Here is an 18,677-nt window from a genome sequence, read left to right on the forward strand (position 1 = left end):
AGCAGCCAGAGTACGGTCAACTGAACTAATGAAGAAGTGGGAACCTGAATTAGTAGAGGCCTCCCAACGTTTGATTACTCTGTTGCTTGAGGAAGAGAAAGCAGTGTTTGAGAATAGCAAAAAGGAGTTGCGGGACATCCTTGAGGCTACACGTAAATTCAAGAAGAATCCACACTACAACAGGTGATAGAGAAATTCACAGCACAACTCAAAGAGCGCAAACCATCCCAGTTTATCAGAGACACCACTGACTTCAGAGAAGGTCGCATCCTTCAGTTTGAAATCAGGAACACATGTGCTATAGAGATTGACACAGAGTAGTCCTCATTAGAGAGTGAAATAGAACCTGATTCTAGTCAGGGCACTTCCTTCACTAGGGGTAGATCAAGGGGGAATAGAAAGGGCTCCAGAGGAAGGTCTAGAGGCAACAACAGGGGGAATTTCATAGGGAAAGGCCCCCCTGTCTCCGACTGCCTCCTAAGCAACAAGCGGGACAACTAGCTCTCATACATTCCACTATCTCCACCAGTACTGACTAACAGATCATCAGTTTGTCACAGAGACCTCTAACTCCCATTGAAAGTATGTTATTAAGGGACTTTCATTTGTTCCCACCCATGGGTTTAATCTTTTTGGGAGAAAACTTAAATGGAAGAATTTCTTTGCATCCCACAACAGCCGTCAATGTGCGGAGCTGGGGATTGACCTTGCAGATTTACAGGTTGCAAGATTATTAGAGGACCTCTTGGAGAAGGGGTAAAGAGATAGAGGCCAGGGTCCGTTTACTACTCTTAGGCCATTTTCTTCTAGAATGGCCGTCATTAATGACAATACCACCATTGATACTTTTTAAAAGTGGTCACTGACCAGCTTATCAAACTGGAGGGGCACAGGGGAAGCTACAATAATCTTACTCCCACTGAAACGGAAGCCCTTGTAGATTTGGAACGTGACCCCTCCATTGTGATCAAGCCATCTGACAAGGAGGGTAACATTGTCATTATGGATGAAAGGGACTATGTGAACATGTGCCAGACCATTTTGGATGACAAACAGTGTTATTGTGTTATTCCCTCGAACCCAATGAATGAACATCACTAAATATTGCAGGATATACTTACTAGTACTCTAAATGAGGGTCTAATCAGTCAGACTGAATTCACATATTTGTTACCTTTACATCCCAAAATAGCTTGTTTTTACAATTTACCCAAGATTCATAAGGGGACAAGTCCCCTCAAGGGAAGACCAATTGTGGCGGGCACTGACAGTCTCACACATAATGTGGGTGCTTACGTGGATGTCATCTTGCGCCCTTTCGTCATCTCGATGCCATCTTACGTGCGGAATTCCATGGACATCCCAAAAAAACTTGAATGCTGTAATAAAATCAAAAGGTGCTTCAACAAAGTATTAGTTTAAGGGTGTGCACACTTATGCAACCATATTATTTTATTTTTTCTTCCCTCTACCTAAAAGATTTCAGTTTGTTTTTCAATTGAGTTGTACAGTTTATAGGTCACATTAAAGGTGGAAAAAGTTCTGAAATTATTCATCTTTGTCTCATTTTTTTACATCACAGAAACCTGACATTTTAACAGGGGTGTGTAGACTTTTTATATCCACTGTATATTTATATCCATGATTGAGTTGAATGGGCGCTTTTGCCCACAACATTCTGTTTCTAATTTATTCTGGCCTCGTATTTCTTTTTTTTTTCTCCACATCCCCTCATTTATATGCCGCTTGGACTTCCCATCTACACCTAGGTATACTTACCCAACTGGGAGCGCATATGTGCCGGGCACCAACTGGGGTATGTGGAGCTAATGGGTGCTTGTTACGCTCCCTCTCTCTAGCTGGTGGCGGCAGCACCTCCCGTCCTGCCCAGGGGTGGGTTCTTCCCTTTATCAGCTGGCCATGTGGTGCACACACCCATGGCCAAACTAGTGACGGATGCCGCACCACACACCACCAGTGTGGTCACATCTTTCAGCCTCATTTGATACCTGTTACAGTTTACTGGTTCCTGATGATACCTCTTTGTTGAAATGCATTGAGCCTTTACACTTATCACTCTTCTCTCTGGTGCCCCAGCGTTGTGCCTCTGCGCGCTTTATCTAGATTAGCTGGGGTAGAGAGTACACTGTAGCATTCAGTATTGCTTGCAGCATAACTCTTTGGTCGGCAAGCAGTAGCTGTGATCTTTGATCGTAAGCATGGGTGATAGCCATAGATGCAATAGAGATGGAAGGAACCATTAACATCCATTCTGATTTTTCGCATCATCACCTGCTGGGAGTAGCGCAATCCTTATAGCATACCAAATGTGTGCCGCAACTGAGCACTTGGTATGAAATACCTATGATGTGACGTTTAGTGCCTAAGGGTAGCACTTTATTTATTGTTTTGGGCTAATAGGATCACTTATCTGTTGATATAACATTGGAAACAGTCTGATTTTGGATAGTAGCACTATTGACTCCATTCATTCTGATTTGCATGTTAGTGCATGCTATAATAGACAGTGGTTGTGCAGAGTCCCAATATTACCCTACATTTTCCTTTTTGACTGGATGACCACCAAATTTTTATTTTTATTATGGGGAAAGGAAGGGTCATTAGAATTTTTATATTTTTTTATATAATTTTAAAAACTTTTTTTACTTTTTATTTTACTTTTTTAAAGGCCCTCTATGGGAACTAAACATGCATTCTTTAGATCACTTCCCCCATAAACTAGCGTTATTTAATGCAGTAGTGTATGAGAAATTTAGTATGTTTTTATGGAGCACTACCACCTGTAGGCATCCATGAGAATATACCTTTGTTAGCCCTGGTAGCCTAATTCAGGCTCCAGCCTATCAGCACCAATGAACCTTTTCCCTGATCTCAGTGCAAGGAATCCGTTTGGGCTCTGGCAGAGCAGTACTCCCAGGGAAAGCTGCCTCAGATATCATGGTCACAGTTGTCCACGGCATCTGAGGGTTAAAGCTGATAACAGACACTAGCCCCATTTGTCTGTTGTGTAAAACAGCAGAAACATACCATAGCTGCTATAGCGCCCACTCTGGAATGGGCACTATATATATATATATATATATATATATATATATATATATATATGCTAGGTAAACAAAAGTACACAAAAATAACACTAGGAGCACTCAATGCCATTGAATCAATAATGTAAAATACAGTGCTGTTGTGCTTCAAATGCGCACTAATATTTATCACTAGGTAAGGCTCCAAAAACATGTTATACTATCTACAAAAAGAAATGAGTCATCACATAACCTTAAAATAATCCAATTCAGTCTTTATTGTAATACATTAGAGTTGAGCGAACACCTGGATGTTCGGGTTCGAGAAGTTCGGCCGAAACTTCCCGGAAATGTTCGGGTTCGGGATCCGAACCCGATCCGAACTTCGTCCCGAACCCGAACCCCATTGAAGTCAATGGGGACCCGAACTTTTCGGCACTAAAACGGCTGTAAAACAGCCCAGAAAAGGGCTAGAGGGCTGCAAAAGGCAGCAACATGTAGGTAAATCCCCTGCAAACAAATGTGGATAGGGAAATGAATTAAAATAAAAATTAAATAAATAAAAATTAACCAAAATCAATTGGAGAGAGGTCCCATAGCAGAGAATCTGGCTTCCCGTCACCCACCACTGGAACTGTCCATTCTCAGATATTTAGGCCCCGGAACCCAGGCGGAGGAGAGAGGTCCCGTAACAGAGAATCTGGCTTCATGTCAGCAGAGAATTAGTCTGCATGTCATAGCAGAGAATGAGGCTTCACGTCAGCCACCACTGCAACAGTCCATTGGCATATATTTAGGCCCAGCACACAGGCAGAGGAGAGAGGTCCCGTAACAGACAATCTGGCTTCATGTCAGCAGAGAATTAGTCTGCATGTCATAGCAGAGAATGAGGCTTCACGTCAGCCACCACTGCAACAGTCCATTGTCATATATTTAGGCCCAGCACCCAGGCAGAGGAGAGAGGTCCCGTAACAGACAATCTGGCTTCATGTCAGTAGAGAATCAGTCTGCATGTCATAGCAGAGAATCAGGCTTCACGTCACCCACCACTGCAACAGTCCATTGGCATATATTTAGGCCCAGCACACAGGCAGAGGAGAGAGGTCCCGTAACAGACAATCTGGCTTCATGTCAGTAGAGAATCAGTCTGCATGTCATAGCAGAGAATCAGGCTTCACGTCACCCACCACTGCAACAGTCCATTGTCATAAATTTAGGCCCAGCACCCAGGCAGAGGAGAGAGGTCCCGTAACAGACAATCTGGCTTCATGTCAGCAGAGAATCAGTCTGCATGTCATAGCAGAGAATCAGGCTTCACGTCACCCACCACTGCAACAGTCCATTGTCAGATATTTAGGCCCAGCACACAGGCAGAGGAGAGAGGTCCCGTAACAGACAATCTGGCTTCATGTCAGCAGAGAATTAGTCTGCATGTCATAGCAGAGAATGAGGCTTCACGTCACCCACCACTGTAAGAGTCCATTTTCATAAGTTTAGGCCCAGCACCCAGGCAGAGGAGAGAGGTCCCGTAACAGAGGATCTGACTTCATGTCAGCAGAGAATTAGTCTGCATGTCATAGCAGAGAATGAGGCTTCACGTCAGCCACCACTGCAACAGTCCATTGGCATATATTTAGGCCCAGCACCCAGGCAGAGGAGAGAGGTCCCGTAACAGACAATCTGGCTTCATGTCAGCAGAGAATCAGTCTTCATATCATAGCAGAGAATCAGGCTTCACGTCACCCACCACTGTAAGAGTCCATTTTCATAAATTTAGGCCCAGCACCCAGGCAGAGGAGAGAGGTCCCGTAACAGAGGATCTGGCTTCATGTCAGCAGAGAATCATTCTGCATGTCATAGCAGAGAATCAGGCTTCACGTCACCCAACATTGGAACAGTCCATTGGCATATATTTAGGCCCCGGCACCCAGACAGAGGAGAGGTTCATTCAACTTTGGGTAGCCTCGCAATATAATGGTAAAATGAAAATAAAAATAGGATTGAATGAGGAAGTGCCCTGGAGTCCAATAATATATGGTTAAGGGGAGGTAGTTAATGTCTAATCTGGAAAAGGGACGGACAGATCCTGTGGGATCCATGCCTGGTTCATTTTTATGAACGTCAGCTTGTCCACATTGGCTGTAGACAGGCGGCTGCGTTTGTCTGTAATGACGCCCCCTGCCGTGCTGAATACACGTTCAGACAAAACGCTGGCCGCCGGGCAGGCCAGCACCTCCAAGGCATAAATGGCTAGACAATTTAGAGACCCAGAAGTTGAATGGGGCCGAACCATCAGTCAGTACGTGGAGGGGTGTGAACATGTACTGTTCCACCATGTTAGTGAAATGTTGCCTCCTGCTAACACGTTGCGTATCAGGTGGTGGTGCAGTTAGCTGTGGCGTGTTGACAAAAGTTTTCCACATCTCTGCCATGCTAACCCTGCCCTCAAAGGAGCTGGCATTGACACAGCTGCCTTGGCGACCTCTTGCTCCTCCTCTGCCTTGGCCTTGGGCTTCCACTTGTTCCCCTGTGACATTTGGGAATGCTCTCAGTAGCGCGTCTACCAACGTGCGCTTGTACTTGCGCATCTTCCTATCACGCTCCAGTGCAGGAAGTAAGGTGGGCACATTGTCTTTGTAGCGTTGATCCAGCAGGGTGGCAACCAGTAGTCCGCACAGGTTAAAATGTGGGCAACTCTGCTGTCGTTGCGCAGGCACTGCAGCATGTAGTCGCTCATGTGTGCCAGGCTGCCCAGGGGTAAGGACAAGCTGTCCTCTGTGGGAGGCGTATCGTCATCGTCCTGCCTTTCCCCCCAGCCACGCACCAGTGATGGACCCGAGCTGCGTTGGGTGCCACCCCGCTGTGACCATGCTTCATCCTCATCCTCCTCCACCTCCTCCTCATCCTCGTCCTCCTCGTCCTCCAGTAGTGGGCCCTGGCTGGCCACATTTGTACCTGGCCTCTGCTGTTGCCAAAAACCTCCCTCTGAGTCACTTCGAAGAGACTGGCCTGAAAGTGCTAAAAATGACCCCTCTTCCTCCTCCTCCTCCTGGGCCACCTCCTCTTCCATCATCGCCCTAAGTGTTTTCTCAAGGAGACATAGAAGTGGTATTGTAACGCTGATAACGGCGTCATCGCCACTGGCCATGTTGGTGGAGTACTCGAAACAGCGCAACAGGGCACACAGGTCTCGCATGGAGGCCCAGTCATTGGTGGTGAAGTGGTGCTGTTCTGTAGTGCGACTGACCCGTGCGTGCTGCAGCTGAAACTCCACTATGGCCTGCTGCTGCTCGCACAGTCTGTCCAGCATGTGCAAGGTGGAGTTCCACCTGGTGGGAACGTCGCATATGAGGCGGTGAGCGGGAAGGCCGAAGCTACGCTGTAGCGCAGACAGGCGAGCAGCAGCAGGATGTGAACGCCGGAAGCGCGAACAGACGGCCCGCACTTTATGCAGCAGCTCTGACATGTCGGGGTAGTTGTGTATGAACTTCTGCACCACCAAATTCAGCACATGCGCCAAGCAAGGGATGTGCGTCAAATTGGCTAGTCCCAGAGCTGCAACGAGATTTCGCCCATTATCACACACCACCAGGCCGGGCTTGAGGCTCACCGGCAGCAACCACTCGTCGGTCTGTTGTTCTATACCCCGCCACAACTCCTGTGCGGTGTGGGGCCTGTCCCCCAAACATATGAGTTTCAAAAGGCCTGCTGACGTTTACCCCGGGCTGTGCTGAAGTTGGTGGTGAAGGTGTGTGGCTGACTGGATGAGCAGGTGGAAGAAGAGGAGGAGGAAGCCGAGAAGGAGGAGGTGGCAACAGGAGGCAAAGAATGTTGCCCTGCGATCCTTGGCGGCGGAAGGACGTGCGCCAAACAGCTCTCCGCCTGGGGCCCAGCTGCCACTACATTTACCCAGTGTGCAGTTAGGGAGATATAGCGTCCCTGGCCGTGCTTACTGGTCCACGTATCTGTGGTTAGGTGGACCTTGCTACAGATGGCGTTGCGCAGTGCACACTTGATTTTATCGGATACTTGGTTGTGCAGGGAAGGCACGGCTCTCTTGGAGAAGTAGTGGCGGCTGGGAACAACATACTGTGGGACAGCAAGCGACATGAGCTGTTTGAAGCTGTCTGTGTCCACCAGCCTAAATGACAGCATTTCATAGGCCAGTAGTTTAGAAATGCTGGCATTCAGGGCCAGGGATCGAGGGTGGCTAGGTGGGAATTTACGCTTTCTCTCAAATGTTTGTGAGATGGAGAGCTGAACGCTGCCGTGTGACATGGTTGAGACGCTTGGTGACGGAGGTGGTGGTGGTGGTGTTGGTGGTACATCCCCTGTTTGCTGGGCGGCAGGTGCCAACGTTCCTCCAGAGGCGGAGGAAGAGGCCGAGGCGGCAGCAGCAGAAGAGGCCGAGGCGGCAGCAGCAGAAGAGGTAGCAGGGGGAGCCTGAGTGACTTCCTTGGTTTTAAGGTGTTTACTCCACTGCAGTTCATGCTTTGCATGCAGGTGCCTGGTCATGCAGGTTGTGCTCAGGTTCAGAACGTTAATGCCTCGCTTCAGGCTCTGATGGCACAGCGTGCAAACCACTCGGGTCTTGTCGTCAGCACATTGTTTGAAGAAGTGCCATGCCAGGGAACTCCTTGAAGCTGCCTTTGGGGTGCTCGGTCCCAGATGGCGGCGGTCAGTAGCAGGCGGAGTCTCTTGGCGGCGGGTGTTCTGCTTTTGCCCACTGCTCCCTCTTTTGCTACGCTGTTGGCTCGGTCTCACCACTGCCTCTTCCTCCGAACTGTGAAAGTCAGTGGCACGACCTTCATTCCATGTGGGGTCTAGGACCTCATCGTCCCCTGCATCGTCTTCCACCCAGTCTTGATCCCTGACCTCCTGTTCAGTCTGCACACTGCAGAAAGACGCAGCATTTGGCACCTGTGTTTCGTCATCATCAGAGACATGCTGAGGTGGTATTCCCATGTCCTCATCATCAGGAAACATAAGTGGTTGTGCGTCAGTGCATTCTATGTCTTTCACCGCTGGGGAAGGGCTAGGTGGATGCCCTTGGGAAACCCTGCCAGCGGAGTCTTCAAACAGCATAAGAGACTGCTGCATAACTTGAGGCTGAGACAGTTTCCCTGGTATGCATGGGGGTGATGTGACAGACTGATGGGGTTGGTTTTCAGGCGCCATCTGTGCGCTTTCTGCAGAAGACTGGGTGGGAGATAATGTGAACGTGCTGGATCCACTGTCGGCCACCCAATTGACTAATGCCTGTACCTGCTCAGGCCTTACCATCCTTAGAACGGCATTGGGCCCCACCATATATCGCTGTAAATTATGGCGGCTACTGGGACCTGAGGTAGTTGGTACACTAGGACGTGTGGATGTGGCAGAACGGCCACGTCCTCTCCCAGCACCAGAGGGTCCACTAACACCACCACGACCATGTCCACGTCCGCGTCCCTTACTAGATGTTTTCCTCATTGTTATGGTTCACCACAACAACAAAAATATTATTTGGCCCAATGTATTGTATTCAAATTCAGCGGGATATAAATTTGAGGCCTAGTATTTAGGCGCTGGGTGACCGGTATGGATTTACTGAAAGAATTAGACTTGGAAATGCACAGTAGCGTGTGTGTGAAGTTATTCTGAATGACCCTATGTGCACCTTGAATATTATATACCCTTTTAGGGATAGATTTCAAATAGCTCTGATATAGCAGAAACCACTAAATTATGAAATTGCTAAATTGGGAATTGTATTTCAACCCAGAACAAAAAATGTGCTTTGACGGACACTAAATAACTTTCCCAGCCACAACAGGACAGCGGTAACGAGAGATTTAGCGGGATATAAATTTGAGGCCTAGTATTTAGGCGCTGGGTGACCGGTATGGATTTACTAACAGAATTGGACTTGGAAATGCACAGTAGCGTGTGTGTGAAGTTATTCTGAATGACCCTATGTGCACCTTGAATATTATATACCCTTTTAGGGATAGATTTCAAATAGCTCTGATATAGCAGAAACCACTAAATTATGAAATTGCTAAATTGGGAATTGGATTTCAACCCAGAACAAAAAATGTGCTTTGACGGACACTAAATAACTTTCCCAGCCACAACAGGACAGCGGTAACGAGAGATTTAGCGGGATATAAATTTGAGGCCTAGTATTTAGGCGCTGGGTGACCGGTATGGATTTAGTGACAGAATTAGAATGGGATATGGCCAAAAAATAACCACACTATTGCTGGTTAAATGCACTTGGTGTGACAGCTTGACCAACCACACTACTGAGGGTTAAATGCACTTGGTGACGGGCGCAGCTTGCCCCTGATGTAGTATATGGCCAAAAAATGAATAGACTATTGCTGGTTAAATGCACTTGGTGACGGGCGCAGCTTGCCCCTGATTTAGTATATGGCTAAAAAATGAACAGACTATTGCTGGTTAAATGCACTTGGTGTGATAGCTTGACCAACCACACTACTGAGGGTTAAATGCACTTGGTGACGGGCGCAGCTTGCCCCTGATGTAGTATATGGCCAAAAAATGAACAGACTATTGCTGGTTAAATGCACTTGGTGTGACAGCTTCACCCTGATGTAGGCTTTAGCCAAAAAACAACCACACCATTGAGGGTTAAATGCACTTGGTGACAGGCGCAGCTTGCCCCTGATGTAGTATATGGCCAAAAAATAAACAGACTATTGCTGGTTAAATGCACTTGGTGTGACAGCTTCACCCTGATGTAGGCTTTAGCCAAAAAACAACCACACCATTGAGGGTTAAATGCACTTGGTCGCAGCTTGTGCTGGCGCACCACAAGACACAAAATGGCCGCCGATCACCCCAGAAAAATGTGACTGACAAACGGTCTGGGCAGCCTAAAAACAGTGAGCAATTGAGGATCAGCAGCTCAATGATCCACAGCTGCAGATCGATCAGTTAATCAAGTCCTTTGGAGGAGTTAATCTGCCTAATCTCGCCCTACTGTCGCAGCCGCAACCTCTCCCTACGCTAATCAGAGCAGAGTGACGGGCGGCGCTATGTTACTCCAGCTTAAATAGAGGCTGGGTCACATGGTGCTCTGGCCAATCACAGCCATGCCAATAGTAGGCATGGCTGTGATGGCCTCTTGGGGCAAGTAGTATGACGCTTGTTGATTGGCTGCTTTGCAGCCTTTCAAAAAGCGCCAAGAAAGCGTCACAAAAGCGCCAAGAAAGCGACGAACACCGAACCCGAACCCGGACTTTTACGAAAATGTCCGGGTTCGGGTCCGTGTCACGGACACCCCAAAATTCGGTACGAACCCGAACTATACAGTTCGAGTTCGCTCATCCCTATTATACATAGTTAAAAATGTGCGTCGTCATGTTATCAAAGTCATGTGATATGTAAATTGCTGCATAAATTGTAAGCTATGTAGTAATCTTGAGTTTCAGCCGGTATTAAAGTCCAGTTCTGCATAAACAATCCTGAGGGCTGCCATTAGAAACAGCTAATTTGTTGTCAGTCATGTTCTTCATAGCGAAGCTGAACTCCTATAATACAGATTGCTCTACATTTTTGTCTTTAGTGACTGAGCATCTGAACATTCATCATCAGAAAAACTTTGTGCAGATATTAAGCTGACAAACAAATCTGTGAGATTTCTCTTCTGAAATAGTCAATGGACTTTTTTTTAAGTAAACAAGTCAGGAGGGGTTAAAAAAATAAATAAAACACATTAATCTCTTCTCCCAATTCTCCATCCTTGTTTCTCCAGCACTGCTGTACTCCCCTCTGCTTGTCCCAGAAATGCCAGGGAAGGCCTGCTCAGGCAATCATAGTCTGAGGAAGGTAGCCGTTACAGTCGGTTATTGGCTAAATGGGCCTTTCCCGGCATTTCAACATGTCAAGCTACTATCAGGAAATAAACAGCAGTGAGGAGGAATGGAGTAGAGAGGGAACTATATTGTATAATGGATTTTCTTTTTTACTTTTTTTTACTTTTATATTCTTCTGACCCGTATTCTTAAAAAATGTCCCTGAAAAACCCCTTTAAAAGCTTGGCCAAGATGGAGCGACCTGTTAGCTCCTCCCATGAGGCACATGACCCAGAATGCAATTTCCTCCACTAGCATTGTCAATTCAATGTTCTTATTTTCTTGCTATCTGTGATATAGAACACACATTTAATGGGTTTAGTAGAACCTTATTGGGTCATTTATCAAACTGGTGTAAAGTAGAACTAGCTTAGTAGCCCATAGCAACCAATCAGATTTCACCTTTCATTTTTTAAAGGTCCTTTGGAAAATGAAAGGAAGAATCTGATTGGTTGCTATGGGCAACTGAGCCAGTTCTACTTAACACCAATTTGATAAATAACTCCCCTTAGTTTTTAATGTTTTTTTTCAAGTCTTTTGGTTGTTACACTGCTATAAAAATTATTGTTATGAGCAAAGTTCACAGAAAAAAAGTCTCATTTCTTCAGGCTGTTTCCAAATTATTTCACAGTTTGGAGAAATTCTATTTCTTGTAATTAGCAGTTGATTGCATAGTTGTTTGGCCATGTAGTGTAGTCAATACTGATAGTTAAATGACAATCACAAAGCAATTTTACTAATTAGTAAATTAAGTTATGTTAATTCCAAAATAGGACTTACAAATTGACTTTTAAGTAGTTAAAGTTGCATTAAATTTCACTTTATGGAAGAAATATTGGCATCCAATTGTGTCCGTCCCCTGCACAGCTACTAATATAGGGAGTATATAAACTGTACTTCCATTACGTACAGAATGATGTAAGATAAAATAAGTAATATGAATTACTATATTTCTATAGATTGGTGTGGTTCCTTCAGCCCATGCTCCGATCATCTCTTGAATGGACCTGAGTCACATGTCCCGTTGCGGTCATTGACTGCGGTAGTGACGTAGTAGCACGGAACCCTGTGAGGTGCCATGACACCTGTCCATTCCTACCAAAGGAGCTGGAAACAAGCAACAGGATCTGTCAGGGAGAGGGGCTGCCCAAAAGTGTTTCAAAGGTAGAGGCCTTCCTAAATAGGCCTAATTACATTGTTTTTTTTATTTTTTATTAAGCCTTTTGCTCATACACATGACTGTTTGTTACTAGTTTTTTATAGAGATACACTGCCCTCTTAGATCCCTTTTACTCTTACCGATACTGTGAACCGGATCCTTGTTTCTGCACTGGACAATAGACATGAGTACACGTTACGCTAACAATAGAGATGAAAATGTTGAGAATATCTCCTTTCAAGGTTATGTAGCTGTATTTCCATTGTTCTCATTGTACAACTACATAGTATGGTTGTACCTTGATTGCAACATGGCCGAACTGCAGTTAAGTACTGTGTGGCCATATGAGCCACAGCCGGCTCTAATTAAGATAAATAGGGCCGCACTGTTTAGTCAGACTGTATTGCTAATGGCCACATCTCATTCCGCTGTACTGCACAGCCATTAACAATGCAGACCAATTAAATAGTAAGGTCCTAGTTAGCTTACCTGGAGTCCTCTGTGGCTCGTACAGTGAAACGGCACTCAATCACAGCAGATACACGTAGAGAAAAAGTATCATGAGACACATTTTTTAAAGACATTTTTGTAGGAATCTGCATTGCCATCATTTGTGCCAAATGTATCAAATGTTGCACATTGCTTGATACATTTCATGCATCTTTCAGTCTAACACTTCTGCCATGAGATGTTAGGCTTTCTTCATCGCCTTCCCTTTTCAAAACTGGAGTGTTATAAAAAGGCAAAATGTCTCAAAATGTTGCCCAATAGGCCCAAAGCATAACTGCATATTTTCAGTCTTTAAAAGGTCACTGAGATTTAAAAAAAACCTTTTTTTATCATAGTCTAGAGACACAACAAAAGATTTGATTGGTGAGGTTCTGAGTGCTAATACCCCCACCAATCACTAGAACAAGGAGAAAGAAGTTATAGCGTATCACGCTCTCCCTCTTTGCAGCAGAGGATGGAATCAAGATTTGCCCATAGACTTCTGTTGAACTTGTCTCCTGCAGCGAGGAGAGAGAGAGTGTGTTGTATGATAGCTTCTCTCTCTGGCAATTGGTGGGGGTCTCAGCACTCAGACCCATGGATCAAAACTTTTGATATGTTTCTATTAGTGTTGATCGAGCACCAAAGTGCTTGTGTGCTCTGGTAGAACACTCCCTGATGCTTGGTTGCTCTACAGAACATCCGAGCACAATGGAAGTCAATGGGAGAACCCGAGGCACCTGAAAATTTTCTGGTGGGATTCAAACTCACAACCTTCTACATTACAGCCAAGAATGTTAACCACTACACTATAGAGCTGCATGGCCAGTTACTAAAAAAACTGGTGTTCTGCCGAGCATGCTTGTGTTAAAAGTTGTTAAAGTGTTGTTAAGTGTTAAAAGTTGTTTGAAAACTTAGTTGATCGAGGGAAGATTATATCCTCCTGAATTATTTATTTTAATTTATTTCACTAAATTTCTTAATAAAATGTAAAATGAGCATTTATTTTATATTTTTTTTATAATTTTGTCTTTATTGTTTTTATAAAATTCTTACAAAGTCTTCAACAATCAGTTTTGTTTTACACTATAAACAGTATATATACAACTTACATATTTCATCCCGCCCACCCTTTACCCGCTGCCTGCTCCCCCCCTGGAAAGGGGAAGAAAAAAAAATATATAAAAAATACTACTCTCTCTCCCCCCCCCCCCCCCCGGGCCTCCACTCTTACTATCTTACTACCCCTCGTCCCCAAAGGCAACAACTATTTTAACCATTTATACCACGTTCTGGCAAATCTGTGTTTTTTCTTAGTAGTTACTAAGTGAAATTACTCTTTGGCAAGCAAGACTCTAGTGAGGTTCTCCCATTCCTTAATCATGGGAGCAACACTCTCTCCCTAATGTCCAATAATACACTTCTTAGTCTGAAATAAAAGTTTAGATGCTACAGTATAACTCAATGTTTAGGAGTATCTATTTTATCCATCACCCCCTAAAAACATCTTTCAAAATACCTAGGGACTTTGAACAGATGATATGTCTCTATTCTTTCATTTACCTTTTCCCCAAACTCTCAAATATTTGTACATGTCCAAAGTATATGGACATACGCCACACCTACCTCCCCACATTTTTGACAACTAAATTCTTTGGATTTGTAACATTTCATTAAAATCTTAATGAAATGTTACAAATAGTAACATTAATAGTAACATTATATATGTATAGACAGTATAATATATTAAATTGAGTGATTCTATGGAGAAGTTATTTGAAACTCTTTTTTTTTCCCTGAATAGCCATGTTTCACCTTTTTAAATAGCTTGAAAATATACTTATTTGCTAAAAAGCATTCAAAATCATAAATGTCTCTTTCCTGCTATGATTTTTCCCACACTACCCACGTATAAATAATGTATGATTCATGTGTTAATATAGAACTTATAGGTTTTAAAAATAAAAGTTGCAATATGGTTTAATTTTATAATGGTCATGTTTCCCACAAATGGGCATCTACATTAATGCTGGACTATTAGGGGTCTTCTTTTGAACTTCAGAAATAATATTTTAAAAAGCCATCAAAGGAAGAAAGTGCAGTTGTGTAATGTGTATATATATATATATATATATATAGTACAGACCAAAAGTTTGGACACCCTTTCTCATTCAAAGAGTTTTCTTTATTTTCATGACTATGAGAATTGTAGATTCACACTGAAGGCATCAAAACTATGAATCAACACATGTGGAATTATAGGTTCAAAGAGTATAGGTTAGAGAGGGCTCACCTACTAGTCAAAAATGGTATGGGTGCTCCTACGAGAGGATTCACCCACTCCTCTAAAATTTATGACAAGAAATATAAAGATAGTAGGGCACACCAACACTTGGATTACACACGGAGAGTTTGGATATAATAATATGTATTTATTAAACACATAAAGCACATTTATGTGTTTAATAAATACATATTATTATATCCAAACTCTCCGTGTGTAATCCAAGTGTTGGTGTGCCCTACTATCTTTATATTACATGTGGAATTATATACATAACAAAAAAGTGTGAAACAACTGAAAATATGTCATATTCTAGGGTCTTCAAAGTAGCCACCTTTTGCTTTGATTACTGCTTTGCACGCTCTTGGCATTCTCTTGATGAGCTTCAAGAGGTAGTCACCTGAAATGGTCTTCCAACAGTCTTGAAGGAGTTCCCAGAGATGCTGAGCACTTGTTGGCCCTTTTGCCTTCGCTCTGCGGTCCAGCTCACCCCAAACCATCTCGATTGTGTTCAGGTCCGGTCACTGTGGAGGCCAGGTCATCTGGCGCAGCACCCCATCACTCTCCTTCATGGTCAAATAGCCCTTACACAGCCTGGAGGTGTGTTTGGGGTCATTGTCCTGTTTTAAAATAAATGATGGTCCAACTAAACGCAAACCGGATGGAATAGCATGCCGCTGCAAGATGCTGTGGTAGCCATGCTGGTTTCACTATGCCTTCAATTTTGAATAAATCCCCAACAGTGTCACCAGCAAATCACCCCCCCACCATCATACCTCCACCTCCATGCTTCACGGTGGGAACCAGGCATCTAGAGTCCATCCGTTCACTATTTCTGCGTCGCACAAAGACACGGTGGTTGGAGCCAAAGATCTAAAATTTAGACTCATCAGACCAAAGCACAGATTTCCACTGGTCTAATGTCCATTCCTTGTGTTCTTAGCCCAAAAAAGTCTCTACTGCTTGTTGCCTGTCCTTAGCAGTGGTTTCCTAGCAGATATTCTACCATGAAGGCCTGATTCACACAGTCTCCTCTTAACAGTTGTTCTAGAGATGTGTCTGCTGCTAGAACTCTGTGTGGCATTGACCTGGTCTCTAATCTGAGCTGCTGTTAACCTGCGATTTCTTAGGCTGGTGACTCGGATGAACTTATCCTCCGCAGCAGAGGTGACTCTTGGTCTTCCTTTCCTTGGGCGGTCCGCATGTGAGCCAGTTTCTTTGTAGTGCTTGATGGTTTTTGTGATTGCACTTGGGGACACTTTCAATGTTTTCCCAATTTTTCAGACTGACTGACCTTCATTTCTTAAAGTAATGATGGCCACTCGTTTTTCTTTACTTAGCTGCTTTTTTATTGCCATAATACAAATTCTAACAGTCTATTCAGTAGGACTATCAGCTGTGTATCCACCTGACGTCTCCACAACGCAACTGATGGTCCTAACCCCATTTATAAGGCAAGAAATCCCACTTATTAAACCTGACAGGGCACACCTGTGAAGTGAAAACCATTTCAGGTGACTACCTCTTGAAGCTCATCAAGAGAATGCCAAGAGTGTGCAAAGCAGTAATCAAAGCAAAAGGTGGCTACTTTGAAGAACCTAGAATATGACATATTTTCAATTGTTTCACACTTTTTTGTTATGTATATAATTCCACATGTGTTAATTCATAGTTTTGACGCCTTCAGTGTGAATCTACAATTTTCATAGTCATGAAAATAAAGAAAACTCTTGAACGAGAAGGTGTGTCCAAACTTTTGGTCTGTACTGTTTACATAACAGAGTGTAAAATTTTAAAAAAATCATACTCACCTGATCCATTTGCTGATCTAGGCAGGCTGCCGCCAACTTGCTTGAAGATCAGGTGCGAAATCTCGCACAGCTCGTGATGACATCATCACGTCGGCCAGCATGGTGACGGCAAGATGGATAAGATAAGTATTAACTTTTTTGCTTTATTTTACGCTATTTCAGGTGAAATCGATTCGCTATTACGAAACATGAGGAAATTCGGCTTTGCGGCAAATCGAATTTATTCTGAAATTGGGATCGAAGACACACTGATTTAGCAGCTACAACATGTCTTTTGTTCTGATATCTAGTGATAATATTAGGGTGAATTAAACAATTTTTAGAAGTATAAGTCTAGTGCAGGAATTGCATACGAATACACAGAAATGCATACAAAAACAGAGATACTGTACAATTTACATTACAATCCTTTATCCTGATTCTACAGTAGTGAAGACATTTATGACAAATGGATATTTTATATAGAGCAGTTCATCAATTGCACATATGGCAAGTAATTAAGTCACACACAAAAGATTCTAATTATATAACAGGGAATCTAAATTATTAAGTTTCAGCACATCAAAATCAGCCACTTTTGTGTTGATGTTTTAAAATTCACTAATTAATCAGACATTGTGAGCATCTCAATTTTATGCACAGGAGGATTGCTATTTCCTTGAGGTTTGGAGAATGCCAGCAAAACATTAATGAGTTTAAAAATATGACTAAGATATATTTCTACCTAAATCAAATTCATGAACTAATTAATGATGCGTTTAATATTTGAATATGGATGTAATATTGATGCAGCGATTCATCTTCATTGTGAATTGTCCTCGAATTGGGTTGTGTGTAAATATCACAGTTTAACTATTAAAATACTGGAAATGTCTAGCACAAAATGTCTTGTAAACTTCAAAGGCAAACTTCAATCTTTCCATAGTATATGTCACAAATGTCTGATAAATGGGTGCCTATAGAACCCCAAATATGTTGCCAAATGGCAATCGTTGCAGCCAGCCAAATAGCCAGAGGGGACACAGACAAGGAAATGAAAGGAGAGAGCAGACTGAGTATTGCTGCTGCTCTTTCCATTAATACCCATGGGAGTTACGAAAACTGCTCAACATAGGCCTATTCTCTCTTTCCTTTTTGAACAACAGGTTATTATTTTTGATACAGATACAGATGTAGTAGAGTTAACACACATGCCTTATGAAATGTGTTATCTAAACTAAATGTGTTAAGCAAACACCTTCAGTTGCTTTTCAATGGCTTTTGTTTCAAGATAATGCAATGAGTTAAGAAATTAGAGTTACATCTGTACACCTATCAACAAAGTTCACCTATCAACAAAGTTCCCTCTTCTTATCCGTTGGTCATGTCATTGTGCCAACAAGCCTGTTAATCACAGTGAGACCACCTTGGTTCACCATTTCCAGCCAACCTTACTACTGCTGCTGGTTGGCTACTGTTTTTGCAGGACTGCAAATAACGTCTGCTACGCCACTCTCAGTTCTGCTTTAACAGCTCACATTAGTGTCTTGCTTACCGTTGTACAACATCAAAAGGTGAGCACAATATATCCCCCAGGGGACCTTGACTTATTTACCCTATGAGCGCTTTTTTTTTTAATAATTAGTAGGGTGGGCACTCTAATATCTGGGTCACAGAGTAGGCAATGCGGCAGTGTTTAGTTGACAATAATTTGTTTTATTAACACCAAAACAGAACAGATCAATGTCTGCTAAAACATATAATTGATCAGATAAAAAAGATAAAAGATAAAAATAGAAATAAAATAAAAATAAATATACTTGATAAAATATTGTAGTGTATCCACTGATAATAATATAGTATGGCCTGGATGTAAATATAATAGCCGTAGATTCTGATTTGTGCAAGCTATATTAGCAAGTATATTTATTCTCTGGGACAACCATCTGCAGTCTCCTTTCTCTCCACATAATTAAATAAGTAACCAGTGAATAAAGTATAAAAAAACTAAAATTAAGTGATAAATATGCAATTCTTATATTAAAGTGC

At 43.1% G+C, this 18,677-nt stretch overlaps 1 protein-coding gene across 1 annotated transcript in view; it reads left to right on the forward strand.

Moving 5' to 3' along the window:
• GRIN2A (glutamate ionotropic receptor NMDA type subunit 2A) overlaps positions 1–18,677 on the forward strand; it is an 810,811-nt gene that overhangs the window by 270,746 nt on the left and 521,388 nt on the right. The window lies entirely within an intron of this gene.

Source organism: Bufo gargarizans, chromosome 8 (assembly GCF_014858855.1).
Source record: "Bufo gargarizans isolate SCDJY-AF-19 chromosome 8, ASM1485885v1, whole genome shotgun sequence".
In the NCBI taxonomy this organism is placed as follows: domain Eukaryota; kingdom Metazoa; phylum Chordata; class Amphibia; order Anura; family Bufonidae; genus Bufo; species Bufo gargarizans.